At 46.9% G+C, this 19710-nt stretch overlaps 1 protein-coding gene across 4 annotated transcripts in view; it reads left to right on the forward strand.

Annotated features, from left to right (window-relative positions):
* LOC126865592 (solute carrier organic anion transporter family member 74D) overlaps window positions 1-19710 on the forward strand; it is an 86961-nt gene that overhangs the window by 39561 nt on the left and 27690 nt on the right. The window contains exon 1 of one of the 4 annotated variants that reach the window (XM_050618319.1): window positions 11277-11487. The exons of the other annotated variants lie outside the window; for them this stretch is intronic. The gene's annotated coding sequence lies outside the window, so the exon portion shown is untranslated. Of the gene's footprint in view, window positions 1-11276; window positions 11488-19710 lie in introns of those variants that run through there. 4 annotated transcript variants of the gene reach the window in all.

Raw genomic sequence — 19710 nt, forward strand, 5'->3', positions numbered from 1 at the left:
ATCGATCGTTTTTCTACGTATCGCTTTATTTCTTTGCTTTGACAAAATGTCGTTCGTGAAAACGTTAACACAATTCTAAGGGTTAAAGTGAAATTATCTTTGCGTATTCTCGGACAAGCTGAACATCTTTTGGCCCAGCGTGAGTCATGCGAACTTTCGTTGTTTAAACATCCTTGCCAGATCTTTGAACGCTTTGTCCGTGTCCCTGTATTATTTGCGTGTTTCGTGTCCTGGTAGGGGTACCGTTTGCCGGATCTTCCGCTTTTAATCTTGTCGCAAAACGATATCGCGATATCAGGTTTTTTATTTGCGGTGCGATAAGTCGGGTTGCCGAGGCAAACTTTGCCGGCGGCAGTCGAAGCCGTTGAAAAACGTTGCTCGTGGATTCTTTACCGTGCCGCTTTCTTTTATCGTTTAATTATCGCTAAATAATTGTAGTCGGGAAAGCTTATCTCGCGAGAATTTAGCTCGTCCTCGAAGTTGGCCATTTTCTTCGCCAAAACTTCGTCAAGTTTATACAAATTTCCGATTCTAGAAGAATTCTCGCCCTAATGAGAAGATTCCTCCCGAGTTAACATAGTAACTCGTAATTAAAACTCGGAATAGACGTGGTGGGTCCAGTGAACGCAATAATGTAAGGAAGAAACGGTGGTTCGAGGAGAAGCAGCGGAATAGAATCGTCGGGAGGGAAGAAAATGTGCAAAAAAGAAAGTGTGGAGGCGAGAGGGGGGCGGACTGGATTCAGCCATTTTTGCGACACGAATAATTATATCTTATCTGACTCGACCCGTGGCCTCGGGAACGCGATGCGTTCGCTTGCCTCGGCTTTCGAAAAAAAAAAGAAAAAAAAAAGATATGTAACCGACGGTTCGCGAGGATGAAGCTGCAGGATATGCGTCGACGCGCTTCCCAGCTCCTTGCTCGATATATTTTGCTCCCCTCCCAACTGTGCGTCCTGCTCACAGAGAAGTAACTTGACAGTTTTAAACGAATCACCTTCGACAACGATCCATTAGCGACAATAAATTAATATCTGAAACGTTAAGGACTGTTTTCCAATTATTTCTTCGTGGAAACTATATTAGCTTTTTCTAACTTTCAGCAAATTACTCGATAGGATGTGAGACTTTTTGGGGGAATTAAATGGTCGAGGATAAAGCCAGTAGATAGTCGCGATGCCGAAAAGCGGCTAAAAGTATTTCCGCTAGGACCAGCTACAAACTGTTCGTTGCTGTTGGTTCTATCGTTAACAGCGTGTAATTGTATGACGTACTATATCGACGTAGAATCGTCATTTCTTCGCGAATGGCTTGTTTCGTTTGAATAGAATCGGCATAGTTCTTAAGGAAAAGTTGATATCGTAGCATAAATTAAAATCACGCTAGCTCCAGTAATAAGAGGATCACGGTAGCTTAAGCGTTTACCGAATTTAATATGGCTCGGACAGGCGTTTAATAAAATCTCGTTTCGCGCTGTTCCATCGTGGAAACAACTTTAACGTTTGAATAGAATACAATATAACATTGTGGTATAAATAGGTTTGAGCGACGTAGGAAAATCCGTTTTTTCTCTCGCAATATTGCCTGGGATTGAAAGAGATTGGCGAACGGAAAAACACAAGTGAGACGACAACGCTGAGAGAAAACTATTTGTAATAAAATCGTGTAGAGCACGGTAGAGGCTCGTCAATGTTAGAAACTTTGTAGAAGTTTTAAAAACGAAAGACAGAATAAAACGTTGGAAATAGACGAGCTATAGTCTGCTGCACGTCGAAATGCAGAAAGTGTTACAGTTCACTCCCCATATGCTCTTGAACGGCAATTGGTACGGTGCAATTGATTCAAATGGCATTGCATGGTGCGCAGCGTTATAGAACAGAGTTACGGTGGACTCTTCTTCATAAAGTATGCTGCTAACATTAAAGGGAGCCCACGGAGCTGATGCGTTATGTCGACACCAACAATTACACTGGTAGAAACTTGCTTCGTACGACGTAACACAATATACATATTCGTGTTTGAAGCGAAGTCTATAGAAGAGTTTAAGTACAAGTTGGAATCATTCGGTTCCGTTGAAATCAATCTCGCGTGGTGGTCCCCACGACCGTCCCACTTTCTCTAAATTCCTCGAGCCGTTTGGAGAACGGAAAATCCTCGATGGATACGGGGATCATGATCGCGACGAAGGGAACATAAATCAGCCGGTGGCTGCGTCCCGTGACAGATCACCGGCCCACGGTGTAACTTTGCCCGTGCTTATGAATGAGAATTAAAGGCCTCACGCTGCGAAAGACGGTGCATCGGGAATAACAAATACTAGCCACGAACGCAGCTCGGTTCTTACCTCTTGTTTCTCCGCGTCGCTCGTAAACGAACCAACGAGAGCTCTTCTTCATTTTAACGATGCACCGTTGCTTTTTGCCCCCACCGTTTTCTCCTCTCTGCAACCATGTTACTACAAAACCGCGCTCTGATCTGTGTTGGTGCGTTAATTTCTCTCAGACACGGTAATTAAGGCTGCACGATATCAATGTATATCCTGACAAATGCTGTAACCAGCGATAATACGTAAGAAAGTTGATCGGAATGCGAAACGGTCGACAGAAATTGTAGAATCGACGCACGAATCGCCGGTTTTCTAGCGAAATCGGTAACAAACGGAAGATGGGCCACGCGGTATACGCTGTATCGATATCTATAAATGTCTGTTGGATGATCGCGCGGAACGAAGCAACACGAGTACCAGCAATATGCTGCGTGGAATCTGGTTTCTCGAGTCGCCTTGAAAACGAACGATCCACGACGCAGGGGGTGGATTTTGCGATATTAAAAATAACGACAGAATACGCGCAACTGTTTGACCCAGTTGAGATATCGATTTTAGTGGCCGGTATCGCCGAGATTAATATTAGACCGCGTTCTGGAAATAGGTGAACGAGCATACTGCAATACCGTTGCTGCATTCGTTGTCGACGAGAGCGGAATTCGTCTGAATCTGTCTTTAAAAAATACCGGTTTCTCTGGCGAGAAAAGCTGCTCTTTCGTTTCGTTTCGTTTAAACATAAACGCACGGTTAGAAACGATCGTGCGGGTGTTAGAGAAGATGCAAGAGGAGCCACGTCTTATCGTCGTAGAGGATAGAAGACAAGTGGTGTTCGAATCGAATGCGCGGATGGACGAGTCGAAGATTTCTCAGAGTGAAAAATTAGAATCGATCGTTGGAAATGTCGAGGCTGCGAACGCGTCGAGACACCGTGTATATAGGGAATGAAGTCAGTGATACACTTTTCCACTTTCTCCGCGACCGAGATTACACGAAGCCTTGGGTAGAACACCGCGAGATAAAACTCACCTTCGTTCTGCTCTTGTGCATGGTACTCAATCGTCAGAGGCTTTCTACTTGTCAACGAATCAATTTATTTGTCGATATTCGTTCTTCCTTCTCGATCGTTTGTTCAATGTTTTATCATGTAGAAGAGCACGCTCGAAGGATGAAAATGTTGCGAAATGTCAAACCACGACACGGTTCTCTTAGTTGAATTATCAACGATCGATCCACGTGGTGGCACGTAGATACACGTGTTCGTACCAGAGCGGAATAAAGTCGTCGACCTGACGGCTCCACGTGTGAAACGTTTGCACGAAACTCGTCATACTCGACGGGCCGCCTCGACCGCATTAACTACCGATTCGTTCTTTCGTAATGCAACATTGTGTCGTACGAACTTCTACCACGTTGCCTTATCTGTTTGTCGAGATTTAATTTCGCGATAAGAAACTCGCGAAAGACCCATCGGTTTCGCTATTGACCTGGTATCTCCAGTTCTTTCCCCTGTACAAAAATTGAACTAGTTTCTTAGAAGGAAGCCAGGTTTTCAAAGCTTCGTTGCTAACTACCACTCGCGTGGTATAGCTTTCATTGCAATTTTCAACAAACTTTCCCGCTATTACGAGGCTAGCCAAGAATCCGCAAACTTGCTTCTCGCGCTTAATTTCACTTTACCTTGAAAACTTGCGCGTTTCAATCTACATAATTTTCCACGGAGAATCGGGTCAACGTTTTCCATCGTGGAACGTGCCACGGGATTCTGGACGCCACGGTTCGCAAACTGATTCCAGGGCCGGTCGATTAAAACGTAGTTTAAAATTCGATGGTCCAGAGGGATGAATCGGGAACTATTCTCCGCGTGGTGAGGCGATCGATCGCGTTCCGCAGTGGCTTGCATGAGAACCACTGCGTGTTCCCATTTCTCCTTTCAGCGGTCGGTCGCTCGATCCGCGGTTGTATAACAGCAATGAAAGTACTCCGACAGGCAACGGGCAACGTCACGTCTCTGTCCACGCTAACTACCTTGATAGTCGTCGTTCTAGCTGCCAGCATGCTCGCTCGCAATCTTAGCGTGCTCCTATTTAAACGACCGCATAACGCGTGGATGCTGCATGGTGCTCTGGATACCGAGTCCCATGGAGCACCGATCCTCGGCTTCCTCGGCGTTCCTTCCACGTTTTTCGATCGATTCGGTCGACCGAATCGTTCCAATCGTTCTAATTTTTCGATAGCTAAGAGTCGGAGAATTTCTTCAGAAGCAACGGAGAATAGTATCGGTTTCACTTTCGCGTTTTCCCAGTGCTTTTTTGCGGTCAAGTTGTTCTGCGGCTTGAGGGGGCGCGCATCCTTCTCGTCCTCGTCCAAGTCGATATAGCGATCGAGGACATGTACATCGCGATGTCTCTTGCGTTTAATTCCCACGGGATTCGATCGTCGAAATCTTAATCGATCGAAATTAACAGCGATAATAATAAAAGTATACGATTTCTCGTAGCATCTTCGCCACGAGTCTACCCTCCGTGCTCGGATACGGCAATTATTTCGTAGAATCTGATTTCGAAACGATTCGTGAAACCTTTTGTTTCCTCCACGAAGTTAACGAGCCTGGTATGCCGACTAAATAGAAGATAGCGAATGGAAAAGGGAAAACCTGAAGGTTTCATGACTAACGACGTCCGAGCGCAGTGTCGCGACACCGTTCCATCGATGCGATCGATGTTGCAGAATCGTTTTATCTTATCGGAGCAATCAGGCTCGGAGGCGTAAAAATGGTACGTGTTTGAAATACTCGTTATCTCGATGATTATTTCGACCCCGGGAACGACGACGCGACGCGATGGAAGTGCATTGTACGATAGGGCAGCGTCTCGCGAATCGATGCTCGCGCGATTTAGGTCAATATTTTTTAGCACATCGTTCAATTGCCTTCGCTTTGACATCGTTATTACTCGTTCGCCGTTGCTCGCCACGAAGCGTGCGCGAGAGAGCCTGAATCCGTTCGATCGAACGCGTTCGATTTTCATCAGTCGCGTTATAAAATTAGACGACAAGTAAATAGTCAATGTCAATTTCGTGTTCGAACGATTCCAGATTAATGGAAATATGGATATTCGTTTGGACGATATCCGTGTCGATCTTCTTTGAAAACTTGTTGACCCGATTACCGACCTGGACTAAACTTGGACACTTTTATCGAATCCGCGGTTATTTTTATTGCGCCGATGTCGTCGTCGATCGACAAATATTTAGACGTTCGTGTTGTCGTAATAGCGGGCTAATCCGTTTTGATTTCGCTAATTTTAGGTCACGCGGGATCAGCGAAACCCATAGAAACGATAATCGTACCTAGGAAATAGGATTGATCGGTCTAGCCAAGTTATTTCATTGTGGCGTTGTTGCGATTCGAATATTTGGAAGTGCCGTTATTTTCGACTAAAAATAAATGTCAACATATTTCGGCTGGCATTGGACGCGTAATCTTCCGTGGAATATGAACCCGAATGGAAACTTTCTTGTTTCTTCGCTCGATGATAAGGCTGTTGTCGGTGATGCAAAATGGAGGAGTTGGCCGCCGATTCTTGTTTTCCTCTTCGCCGATTGATCCGGCGACCTCGCGAACCGATGACTGGCTAAGGTCAAGCGCGTATTTTCTACTCGCGATTTTCCTTATGCACAGACCTTTAACTCCCGGCTATTAAACGGCTGCTAGGACTAGGGCAAATCGCTTGCTCGCTTCTTCGCCGTCGTCGTCGATTACTAGTTAAACGTGGCCTAATTTGCGACCGTAGCGATCTCACGGAACTGGTGAAAAAAGCGTCGAGGCTAACACGAGAACCGTGACACAAGTGATAAGAAACGATAAGAGAAATTTATGGTTGCGTTGCCGAAACAATATATGGAGATTTAAACACTTGTTGGTTTACCATTCCCGAGGGAAATATATTTTTATTGTTAACCAGAGAGACGGTTTGTTAAAGAAAATGTGCGTCGTGGCGAACGATAAGGCGGTCGGTTCACGGTACTCGTAATGCAGACAGAAAAAGGTGATGTATGGTGTGTGCATATCGGTACACATTGCGATTAAGGCCACGGTCGAAACAGTCTGACAACGCGCTCGTAAACGCGGACGAGTTAAATACTTTTCATCTAGCCACTTATCCAAGTGACGTGGAAAACCCTTCGACCATTCTCGAAGGAGAGCAATTAAGCAATAGCCGAGTTCCATTCGTCGATGTGGTAGTAAATGGTGAATGTTTGTAAAATTGAAAAGACCTGCTTGAAAGAAGCGTCGGAGAAAACGTAACGATTTTAAAATAGAGTCGAGAAATACTATTGGTATTTCGTAGACGTGACGATCCAAGTTATTTATTATCTATTTTTTACTGTTAGCGAAACCGCGAAGGATCGAGGAATACGTTTGACTCGATGTTTTTGGCATTTTTAATGTTTCTCTCCTCGATATCGTAGCTATTTCAAGCGTTTATGAAAGGTCGGCGGAAAATTCTGTCGACAAGGTTTCGCCGCGGACTTTTCTGGGAAAAGCGATTTAACGCCCGCGTTTCCGTGATATTTTTACGAGCCGAAAGTTTTTCTCCTTCGAACCGGTAGGTCATTTATTTACGTACAACGTTGCACATTCGTCATGTCCATCAAAAGCGTCTGGAAGAATCGGGCGTACAATAAGAAACGAAAATAAACGGCGACGAGAAAATTGGCCTACTTTTGCAGCTACAAAAGAAGCGTCGACGCCGCAATTTCGGCCGTTACTTCGATAGAAAGTTGCCCGTTTAAAGATCGCGAGGAAAGTAAAATGGAAAAAGAGCGCAACAGAGCGTCGGGAATCCTCCGATGCGGCTACCACAAAAAAAGCCCACACAAATTTCACCCGTGCAAACACGCACGTCGTGAAAGAGTTCCCACGTGATTCCATCCCACGCAGTTAAAAAAAGTTCCATCGAGAAGCGGAGTGCCGCGCAAAAGTTCAACGAACAAAGTTGTCGTTCTCTAACAGAACCTTCGTGCTGAAAATACACCGTCCACCCTTTAGGATGGAAACCGCTCCGCTATTCCATTGCTTTTCCCTGCAAGAAAATCGCCGCTTCAAGTTGTCGTTTCACCGCAACTTTCGTGCTCGAAATACACGATCCCGTTTCCCGTTTTCGCTTTGATAAAACGTTTCCCAGATAATACATTTCCCTCTCGACTCGTGGAAACTAGCGCCGGATAATTTGAAAAACGTACGTACGGCCATCGAATCGTAAATTACTTTCAAGAGGCGTGTGTCGAACTTGAACACACCTCTCGGTCGTTCGTTTCGGCTAAGGATCGAGGATTCTTCGAAATTTCGTGAGACGCCAGCGGATTCGTCGTTCTCCGAGAGTAGAGACATGGCTTTACGTATGCGGAATACGTCTCGGCGTCGCCGTCGGCGGGCGAGTTGCCATACGAAGGTCTCCTCGATGTCGTTTTCGGCAGCCGAAAGGGGGACCCTCATGAAGCGGCCGTAGGAGGGAGAGTAGAACGTCTAAAATCGCGTGGTTGTGTGCTCTTATACAATGTGCTCGCGCTACGCTGTGCGTCGAAGAAAGAGAAACTGGTTATCTCTTTTCCCTCTCCTCCTTTACTCTCTTCTATCTTTCTTCCTCGATTTCATTTTCCACCTTGTACATTTGCCAACCTTCCTCTTTTTTGCTACATTTTTTCTACCTCGGTTTCTCGTTGCTTTTTCTTCGAGTACAGTGTTCTTCTATTTATTTTCTCTCTCTCTCTCTCTTTCTCCCCCCCCCTCTCTCTCTGCTTCGCCTCTTCTTCCATCTACTTTTTCTCTCGGTCATCCACATGTTTCTCTTCTTTACCTCCGCTTTTTTTTCCTTATCTCCGACTCTGTTTCTCCGTTCCTCTTCCACGAGCCCTGCTCGACGTTCGTTTCCCCTCTACTTGTTCCTGTTTCTGTCTCGCTCTTCGCGCCTCGTTTTCTCTGTTTCTTTCTACACACGCACGCGTGTCCCTGGCACGTGTGTCGCATCTCCACGTCGTTCCCCCGATCCTCCGTCTCCGTTCCCCTGTCGCCCGGTTTTTTGTGGCTGTTCCTTCGCCTCGTTTCTCTTTCATCCTCTCTTTTCTTCCTTCTTCCCGCTGCTGTTTCCTTCCTTCGACCGATTTATCCACCTCGCATCCCCCTTTCCTCCTCCGTCCCACTGCTACGTCGTGGATACGCATGCGTTTGATATCAGCTGAGCCTGTATCCCCGGAACGTAGTTCTTCCCTATTTCAGATTATTTTTTTCTTCTCGGACAGAACATGCCAGATGTTTGGCTGGGGACAAAGCGAACGTTTAAAAAATTAGAAATACATCAACGATATCTGGACATTTCTTATTATATATTTTCTCCTAACGACTTAATCATAGTAAAACTCGAATAGCAGACTAGAACGCAGTATCGTACACCCTGACGAAGGGAACGATATTCTTATCGTTTACCGACGAATTTCTATCCTCCCCTCGCGACTTCCTCTCCCGGACGGCTCGTCTGCCTGGCAATAAACAGTCGATTTCTCTTTCGCTCCGATGCTGCCGGCTTCCCGTCCCCGGTCCCCGTGTTGTGTCACTCTTCGTCGTCCGGTTGGAGCGCGTTGGTCGGAGCGTTGCTCGCTACGAAGGGGCCAAATAACTCCGAGGGGTAAACGACTTCCACGCGTGACGGAGTCTCGATGAAGCGCCGTGCGTGCCGGTTGAGGAGACAGGTTCGGGCATCCGGCAAACTCAGTCGATTCGGTCGCGAATCGACGTTCCAGACTCGCTTGGAGAGCGTTGGTACCACTTTGTCGTTGACGCCGCCGCCGTATAATCTAAATTCTTCCCTCAAAATGATTTTTAATCCTTGCGATGGAACTCGATACCAAACGAAGGTAACCGATGTTATTTTTTTGATGTTCGATATCGGAATTTAAGGATAACTATCTAGAGTTCGATCGAAGGATAACAATTAAGAATAGCATTGGTGATTCGAACGATAGATCGATAATTCCAAAACTAGAAGTAGCGGAACGACTAAAAGGCGAGCGGAGACGGTTGGAACGAAAAATTGGCCGTTTCTTTTCCAATTTATTTCTGATGACGGAAGGAGCGCGATCGCAACAGTTTTGCCCTATCAGTTTCTCCAATTTGCCTGCGATTGCATCGTGACCGTGTAGGCGGTTCACGGTTGCTCGATACCGAGCCTCCACGACGAGATACCGGCCGTTCTTCGGATTCCAGTGTCTCATAAACGTCTGTTAGTTTCCGAACGAGGCTTTCAATTCGACCGCTGTTCCACTTTCTGCTTTTGCCATGCTTTTCGACGCTTGCTTTCTTCTCGTACTCGGCCGATGCCTGGCATCCACGATATTTGCTTTAAGCTCCTTGGAATGTCATCGATAGTACTTTCGGAATCGGCCGTAGCTATTCGATCCCCATTCCACACGTGATATATTCGCTCTTGGATTTTTAATTTAAATTGTTTCTGTTCTTCCTTTTGTATGACCATCCGTATTTATGAGATCCAGCGCGCGATATCGCCGCTCAAAATGTTACATACTGTACCATATCTGCAATCATATTCCCCAGCTTTACCTTGTAGAGGACCACGGAAAACATTCTCAGCGGTATCCTCGTTGAAACAACGATGCGGCAAGTCAATGGTCTCCGTGTTCGAATGAAACTCGAAGAGAATCCCGTGTGCGTGGGTGGTGTGCCGTTTATTCCCGGAGATGGAAGTGGGTCACAGCAGCTACCACCGTCGCGCGTATGAATAGGGGGTGGAAATGCATTCGTGTGCATCGCAGCCAGGTAAAACGAGCATATCTTGCCGAGTATTTCCTCTCTCTTGCTCCTTGGCCGTGTATTATCTTTCAGCGTGTTCAACGACGTTTCCTTGCTCAGTTTTCCACCAACAGCTTCCCTATTTTTTTCCAAGCGTTTTCGAACACCAGCTTTCCCAGCCAGCATTTTTTACGCAGTCGTCTTTCGACCTTTTCTTTCGACAGGTTGATTTCTATCGGAAATTTGGCGTTTGGGCGTGGATGCTGGCCAGATCTTTTTTCTCGCTGAATCGTTTCTGTCTAACAGTTTTTTCTTGCTTGTTTTTTTTTTTTTTTTTACAAAATCCTTTGGTATTGGTCCAAATCGATGCTCGAAGCAATTGAAATTCCGGTCAGTTGGTCACCTTTTTTCAATATTGGACGTGGAAGCCTTTTAAGCTGGAACAAGTTCACGGAAGAGCCGTGCGAATCGTTGCTGAAATCTCAGAATTCTTCGTTCGTGTGGTTACCCTTACTGGCGGCGCACGGTTGCTCGGATATCTTTCTTTCATCACCGAAGAGTAATTAGCGGTGACCACTGAGTAGCCACTCCCGGTTGAATCTGCCAGCATTTAAGAATAATTGCGGAGAAATTTTTCTTGGAAGCCGTCGTTTACGTCTCACGAACGCTCGTAATCGCCGTAAATTAACTTGGAATATCGTCTATTCCATCGGCGGATCTGGCCGATTCCATTTTTACTTTTACCATTGGTATAATTCGTCGAAACATTTTTCGTAGCTTCTATCAGGCATACGAGAATTCTAGGAACCTCTTTTCGTTGAGGACGATCGCTGCCCAGGCCCCCTTGTGGATTCCGCGTGCGTTCAGCGACCGCGTGCGAGTAATCGGCGAACCTGGCGAGTTTTTTGACGTCATTTCGCAAACATTTGCGCAGTTCGGACCGCCTGTTATTTCGTACGCGATCCTCCTCCACCCTCGACTCTCCCGTCAAGTCGCAACACTCTCGGTTCAGAAGAGCAACTTTCGACGAGAGGTGATTCGCCTTTTTCGGGGCCTGGCGTGGCGCGCGCGTCGTGTCTCCTGGCCCTCGGCCGCTCCTCCACGGCCCCTCTAATCGCGAATTCGAGACGGCTCGCACTTTCACTCGGTTCGTTCCTCGTTTTTGCCTCTTTTGTTCGTCGTTCCTCTTTTTTTGTTTCGAGGACCACGCGCGCGGCTCGACGACACACGTTCGATTTGGGAATGCGCGAGCGCGACGCGGAATATCGAGTGCTTCTGGTGCTTTACGGCGTACAGTCAGTCTGTGGGATACTTGGACTTGGACGTGTTGCTGTTACACGAACGGATTTTCGGAAGAGGTAACAACGCATTCTATTTCGGGACGCGTTTCATTTTCTCTCGAGAGTAATCGCGATACGCAGCTTCTCTTCTATCGATTCTTTCTGTATCTAAGAAAACATGAATTCGATTATTAGTTGAAATCGAATCTCGCCCGAGTATCGGCAAAGTTAACGATCCGTTACGAAATCCATGGAAAGCGTGATTTAAACGTGTAGCATCTCGCGAAGATGGAGCTCGAACCAGATCGTTTTACGTCCCACGCGCAAAAGTTCCACGAAGACCGTAGGAAAGTGGCAACGAAACATTTTCCAGACGTCATTGATCGACGACGGCGAAATCCAGGCGAACTGCTCGCTGCACATGCGTGCGTCGTTTCGAGATGTTTGCACGTGCGTCGAGAGCGTCGCGATGTCACGTTGACCCAGTTGACGGGGGCTGCAAGCTCTCCTGCCTCTCCCGTGCAGCGATTTCTCAACTTGCGAGAATCGATGGCACGTGTATTTGCCCGTAGACCTGTCAATTCGCCAATACGCTCGTCTTTCAACCACCGTGCACGTCGATCTTGCACGATCAAACGTACTCTCGCGCTGCTATTCCTCGTTTAATCGTTCGAAACGAATTCAACGAGATGCAGGAGAAAATCGTCAGCTACGTGGCTGGGATAATTCGAGATTGGATAGATGGTAGCGATTCTGACAGCGTAGAAACACGGATGAAAAGAAACGTTGGATGAATGGAACGTCGTGTCGTCCAGAAAATTTCGCTGTAAGATAGGCGACCGTACAAGAATCTTTTAATCCAGAGAAATTCTCGATTGATGGATTCATAGCGAAAGCTGTAATCTCACGATCGGCGTCTAGACGTGGTCTATCTGTACGTTATCTACACATCTATGTATACACCGTTTGTTCAAATTTATCCGGATAATCGTCCAATTTTATTACGATTTAATTACAAAGCTAAGTATAAATCACTGTAATGATTTTATTATTACGCGCGATGCATGGCGCGCGTGCATCCGATTCGCGAGAGAACGGGTGGATAACCGTTTCAAGGTGAATTTACAGAAGACTGGCCGGATTATTTGTGGATCCGTTTCTGGAGGAACGCGCGAGGCATCCGCGAGTTTGTTTAGGTTGACAAGCAAAAGCCCCGAACCGATGTTTCACGCCATCATGCTCATTGTCTCTTTGTCAACGCGTCGGCGCGCAAATCTTGTAGGATTTGAACTAGATTCGAAGATGAGGAACACCCGTATCGCGGAGCCGAGTGTATTTTAGTAAACTAAACATAGAACCGACTCTAAACAGGTTTCAAAGCCGCGTTTAGGATGACGCGACAAGAATCATAAAGCGTGTTGTTGCACGTTAAAGAGACGGAGAACGAAGACCCGGAACAACGAGAAAGTGGACAGCGCCGAATTTCAGGAGACAAATTTTTCGTTCATGCAAATTGATTGCTCGCGTTCAAACGCGGCTGCTTTCCCTCTCGATTTCTCTTTTTACTTTTAAACCATAAAGCGACAATGTTTAAATACGTTATTGGTGAAAGGATCCACATAGGTATCCCGTGTCGTTAAGATAATCAGCCTTCTGCCCCGAGGTCGTTCGTTCGGTTCTTCTCGTTTCCGTTTCGCACCGACCATACCATCCTCGCTTTCGTTCACGATTTGCGCAACGATGCTCGTGGGACGAGCTCGATTACGCTCGTCGAAATATATTTTCGCGCTCTTATAGCCGAAAGCCAAGAGCGTAAACTTGACGTTTCTGTATACGTGGCGACGTAATTCCAGCAGAAAACTCGAATCTGACTCTCGTCTCTGGAAGGAATCGAATCGATCGGTCCGAACGAAACGTCTCGTCTCGTTCTTATGCTCTGCCTGCCTGGCTGTTTCGCGTGCAGCGGCAGTCTGCACGCGCACTGATAAGAGTTTATGCGTTGAAAATCTTTATGGGATCTGTTCGTGCGATCATAAAGCTAAAGGCACACGATCGTAAACGCAGTCGCGCGCTTTAATGATCGTCGATAATTCAGCAATTACGAGCCGTTCGTACCTTCTCTCGCCCCGTGTCTCTGTCTTTCGCTGCCTAAACGTGTTAATTGAATCGTTCATCTTGAGCTAACGAATGGTTACCTTGAACCAGTCACAGACTTTTCTTTGCGTCGTCCAACTTTCGTTTTCCTCTCTGCAATTGCCGGTGTCGTCGCCGTGGTTCGTCTTCTTGCTTCCAAATTGCGAATACTTATGTAGTCGCGGATCTACGGGTAAAATGGAAAGATCGAGAAGTTTCGATAACGAATCTTGGAGATTGCAAACGCGGGCACCGAGAGTCTCTGCGATTCGCACGCGAATTCTCGTGGTTCGTGTTTTCTCCATTTCCAACGATTTTCTCTGATCGTAGAGGAAGCGTTTCATTCGCGAGCTTCCCGCGGGTGAAATCTTTCGCCTCGGCGAGAAGGCGAGAAGCAGATTCGATCCAGATACAAAATTGTTCGACTCGATTCACGAGGAGACTCCATGTCTGTTTCTCCGCGAAGAATTTCCAGTCTCATCGTGCGGGTATATACCCGAGGGAAAAATCTGCGTTTAGCAGAAAATTCGTACGAAACGGTGCGCCCAGTTGCGGAGTATCTAGGCCAATGCACTCGAAATCTCTCGATACATGCGGCCAGGCTGCACCGAAAACGGCTGTATTATACCTGCTGAGCGGGAACAGAGGACCCGGGCAGCGGAGGAGAGGGTGGAAAAGGCGATAGAGAGAGAGTGTGAAACGAAGATAAAAAGGCAACGGGACGAGGGTGCGAAAGAGAGACGACGAAAAAGAGGCGAACGAGCGAATAGAGGGTCGTGAATAGAGCAAAAATGAGACGTAGAGATCAAGGGAGAAACGAGGAGGGATCGTCGGCGAGGTTCGCGGGAACAAGGGGCGAGAGGGTGGAATAGCATGGGAAGGGAAAAAGGAGACACGGTCGGAAAGAGAGTGGAGCAAAAAGGGATTCGGAGAGACAGCGGAAGAGGGCAGAACGAAGAGAAAACGAGCTTCGGGGGAGTGACGAATAGATAGACGAGCGAAGAAGTGGATACGGGGACAAAGAAGATACAGACACGGAGACAAAAAGGGGAGAATGGGAAAAAAAAAGAAAGAGGAGAGGAGGGAGGAAGGAATAAGAGAAAGAGAGAAAGAGAAGATAGAACGGCGGTCGACAAAAAAAATGCGAGTGGAGCAAAAAACGAGACAGATGGGACAAGGGAGTGGAAAAAAGAGCGAACGGGAGCGAGAAGGGAAGATTGGCCGCCCACGCTCGAGCATAGAGAGCAAGGAGTGTGCTTTGCTCGGTGCTTTTACTCGGGCGAAGCGCGATGTCGGCGAACCGTGTGTCCCAAAGTAGGTCAGGTCTCAATGGCGGTGCCGCAGAGCGGCCTGTGTCTACGTGCATGCGCACACTATCAGCCAATGCACATGCAGCCCGTCGGTGCAACGTGCTGCTGCGCTCTTCTATCTTTGAACTATGCGCGCCGAACCCTTTTTCCTGCTCCGCCGCGCTTCGCTTCTTCCACCACTTCCTCCACCCTCTTCTCTACCGCTACAGTCGAGCTCTGACGTTCGTTCTTCCTTCCCTTTTCCGGACCAGGCCCGACCTCCTCCTCCTACTCTTCCTCCTCCCTACTTTCGGTGATTTTCACCCGATCGCTGCTGGACGAATCCAGAGCCTCCTACCTCCCTACGAAAACGAACGTTTCCGGAGATGCTTGCTCCAGTTTCTTCTTTTTAGCTAGCTCGACCAGGTCACGGGATATTTGAATGCGTTTTCTGGCACGGAAGGGATGGGCGGGACGAGGATCAGCCCGACAGTAGGCAATCCGTGAGTAGAGCTCTCGGTAGAAGAATTTCGAAGAAGGAAACAGGTAGGCACGATGCTTGTAGAAGTACGAGCGATCGGTAAACTTCGCCAGCCTCAGAAGCGAGAGTTGAGCTGGTGCTAGATTCGAATCGCGATCCAAGTGCCGACGAAACGTTGTACGACGTTCTATGACGCGTCACATGGTAATCGGAATCAATTGAAATTGGCCGAGAGAAGCAAAATAGAAGAAGCATAGAGGAAACTGGCCTGACGGTTGCTACACGGAAATTGGCCTCTAGCCGAAGAATCGCTCGACTCTCTTTTAAACGACTTCCTTCAATGAAACGAAGAAGAAAGAAGGGGCCACGGGTAGGGATCGGGAGGATGGGAGGAACGCTAGCCGGAGGGTGTCGATGAGAAGCAGCAGCGGCTAGACCAGGTCATACCAATTTGTTTCATCAAGCAAAGTGTGTGTAATGCGTATGATGCAAGCGCGTGGAAGCCGGCCGGGACCGTGTTGTTCGCGCTTCAGGTTTGCACCTACGTGCTCGATATCTCGATTATCGAGCGTCCGAGTTCACCATGGGAATATGGGACATTCCGCAGCTGCGTACCTGCTGCGCTCTCTAGCTTCGAGGCTCTCAGGTCATCCGGGAGAGATTCTGCGTCTCTCGTTCACCTCCTCTTCCCTCTTTTTCTCTCCCCTCTGCCCCATCTCTTCCTTCCGACACCTCGTTGGCGACCTCTCTTTTTTCTGTTAATTATTTCTATCCCTCGCGTTTATTTATACGTGTCACCGTTATCGAGCTCCGACATAAATTGCCGTGGAAATAATCGTCTGGTCGGAGATAGATCGCCGAAGGAAGAAGATCGAAAGCTGCGGTATTCGCACGAGGTTTGGCTCGAATTTTGCCCACCCACCAAGTCTCCAGCGGTTTCCTATTGGTTGTTTTTATTCTCGCGTGGTACTCGGCTGCTCGAGCTTTCGGCGTGCTAGTTGAGCGGAGCTTTGAAACGCGAAGTAACGTCGCCTTGTGAAGTTTCAATACACAGTGTTCCATTGCCGTAGCTCGCTTTGAGCTTGCAAACTACATTGAGGGACCGACGAAATTGGCCGAATAGCTCGTAGAAGGACACTTGAAGCTATTTTCCAATTAATAATCTAGGTGACAGTCGTTTCGATACTAAAATTAGGAGTGGAAGACGTCGCTCACGTGACGCTCAATTGAGCGCTTCGAGTTTCAAATCCGGTCGTGCCAATCTTCATCATCTTTCCACGCTAATAAACTTAACCATCTGATCATCGAATAGAAGTACGTGCTATTATAATTACGATCATACCAAGCGTTTTATCGTCTCCTTTCATTTCGAAAGGATTTCTCAAAGTTCCAACCTAATCGAAGTTCGCATCTCTCGTTCTCCCGTGTCTGTTTCGTTCGAGAGGATCGAATCATATTCGAAAATAGTCGAATCGAAAACGTCGCGTTTTATGCATCACAGTCGCACCACGTGTTAACGATCCGATGCAGTTTTACGCCTACGTCACCGGTGCTTACCATCGATTTAGAGAGTAGGTCACAGATGCGCACCTGCTGGATCTAAAAGTTGGTCGCATCTGGGCTCTAATTTCCATCTCGATCGTTGTAAACAACACGTGTAACGATGATACCTCGCGCTGGCACTTCGTATCCGATCACCAAGTTCGGCTACTCGAACGTATCTTCTCACTTGCACTCGTCGTACGCACGAGTAACCACTCCGATCGAATCGATAAGATCCATAAATTATAATTGGCACTCGGTTAACGCCAGCATAAAGAGCCAAGACGGTAAGATTAATTGATCATGACAGATCACACGGTTCGCGAGATATTTAATCCTTGAGTCGTGTTAAAACTCTGGGATTCTGGAAGAGACGCGGCAGGATGCGACAAAGGACGATCCTTGCTGGCCTGAGACGCGATCTATCAATTACTTTTACTTTTAAACCGGCTGAAAGGCGCCATGACACAGATCGACCGGCCCGTTCGAACGAAACGCCGCGTGTACACAGATCTCTCACACCTACGCCAACGTCAGCCTCGACATCTGAGACAAGCCGCAGCTGCGAACCTGTCGCACTGCAACTGCAACTCCACGACCGAGGTCATCCGGCCAGTTTCGCCTCTCTTTTTCTCTTTCTCTCCGGTGCATAGCTCCTGTCCCGGTTTTTTCACTTTCTTTCACTCTCGCCGCCGTTGTTACGGCCGCACCATCGCCACCACGATTCGGAATTTCACGCACTGTCGTTGCACGTGTTAATCGAGCGACACGGCTGCGTATTTTTATTACTATTATCCAAATAGACAAATCGAGTCTTGGAGGTAGAAAAAGATACCGTTCAATTCTACGGTTATATCGGAGCAGACAGATTTGAAATTATTTATAAAACTTCTATTTTCTGTGATTCGACGTCACGAAGTTCCAGCGAAGAACAAGATAAGGAAGTTTCGTTGGCAGGTTCGTCGACGAAGTCGAGTTTCAGCTCTTCTCTCCGCGACAAGCCGATCGACGGCTGATTTATTAGCGACAGTTCTACTCGACGCACTCAACGTTGTTTTTCACAGAAATCTTCCGTATTCGGTATTTTTAAATCTTTATAAAATCGACGCAGCGTATCGCGCCATATCTCGGAGTACGTGGAAAATACAAATTTTCAAGCTCGTAATCCAACATTAAATAACGGAAACACAGAGTGTATTATTCAGAAATCGATCGATCGCCGCCTCGCATGATCGCTTCCGAAGCGTCGATCGACCGTTCTATCGAGATTCAAGGCCTCTGATCTAGCGTGAACGCGATCAATGAAGTCCATTGGGATCGAGAAACGTTCTTCATAGCGTTCGACTCGCGCTGATCGCGCACTCGGATCGCCCATAGATCGTTGCTGGATCGCCGGCGAAAAGAAGCGAATTCTTGACAAATCCCTCGAAAGGGTTGAAATCGCTTACCTCTAAGACATCCATTTTCCACGGATTCCGAGAATATTTCCGGACGGTAGTAACGAACCAGCGAACGATTCATTTCGCGTACAGCCTTATGCGTGTAGCGAAGAATTCGCGGGGAATGAGATTTCCGCGAATTCATTAAGGGTACGTACCGCCGGTAGGCCTCGCACTGGCTGGTTACATAGATGCTGAACGCTTGAAATAAATGCGTGCATAAAACTTTGCAAGCAGGCAAACAGCTGCGCGCGTGCATCGGTGTGTTGTGGGTCGACTAGAGATGGGATCAAACCGCGCTCACGTTCAGTCGCGTCTAATCTCGTCCGGATAAGTTCGCCTGATATTCCCATCTCTAATCCTTTACGTTCTGAATTGTGCCACTCGTGGCTGATTTTTATGTCATTTTTTACTCTTCGATATACGATATCTTTGCATCGTGTTGTTTTTATTCTTCGAGCTTAAAATACCGTAATATCGAGGAAAAATTGTTAGAGAAATCTGAATGAAATACGGGTAGAAAACAATAGAAGCGCTGACAGACTGCAAGGATGGCAAATGCCGATGAACTATATGCCTGTAGCTCTTTGGGACATTGGGTATTTTGGGTCAACAGCTGTAAAACACTTGTACGTTGTAAGAGTACCGAAACCTGTGGTATAAGAAGGACGTCTTGGTGGAGAGAGTGGTCAGTAGTCAATAATTGTAGTTGGATTTACGACTGAGTTAATTGTAAGTTCTAATTATAGATAGGTGTAGTTGTCTGTTTAAATCACTCGAAATAAATTTATATAATAAATTGAGATCACTATAATCCTGATCTCTATAATACGTACTTGGAAATTGTCCTAATAGTACGCGCGTTCGTACATACTTCGTTCATAGCAGTATTTTTAATAAAAGTAAAGTTTCTTCGGCAAAGAGTTAATGTCGTATTCCCCTGGAAGGTAGCTGGATTAGTTTTCAAGATTCGTTTGCCAGATCGATATTAGACTACAGTGAATTAGCTACGACCGTGTTACTTTTGTCGATAAGAATTTAATATTCGTTATGTATATTGAATAATGTTTAAGCGAATTGACCTTACACAAGCGTGTCTGATAAAATCGCTATCGCTGTTTATCTATATCGATAGCTCCTTTGTTATTTCGTTTCTGGTGACGATTAGGCTATCCAAATACCTGAGAAATCGTGTCGTCGCCTGTCGAATAATTCGTTATCACGCTACACCGCGATGAAACGTTATCGACTGTGCATTGTTCACTCGCTTGATCCCATCTCTAGCGTCGGCACACCTGTGCACCGTGTTCGCTTGACTCGCATAATCCGCCGGCTAGAACGTGTTCGCATCTAGCAAGCGGCTCAGTGTGTCCGACTAATCGTGGGAAGGGTATGAAGGGCAGAATAACGAAACGGC

The sequence above is a fragment of the Bombus huntii genome, chromosome 5 (assembly GCF_024542735.1).
Source record: "Bombus huntii isolate Logan2020A chromosome 5, iyBomHunt1.1, whole genome shotgun sequence".
Lineage (NCBI taxonomy): Eukaryota > Metazoa > Arthropoda > Insecta > Hymenoptera > Apidae > Bombus > Bombus huntii.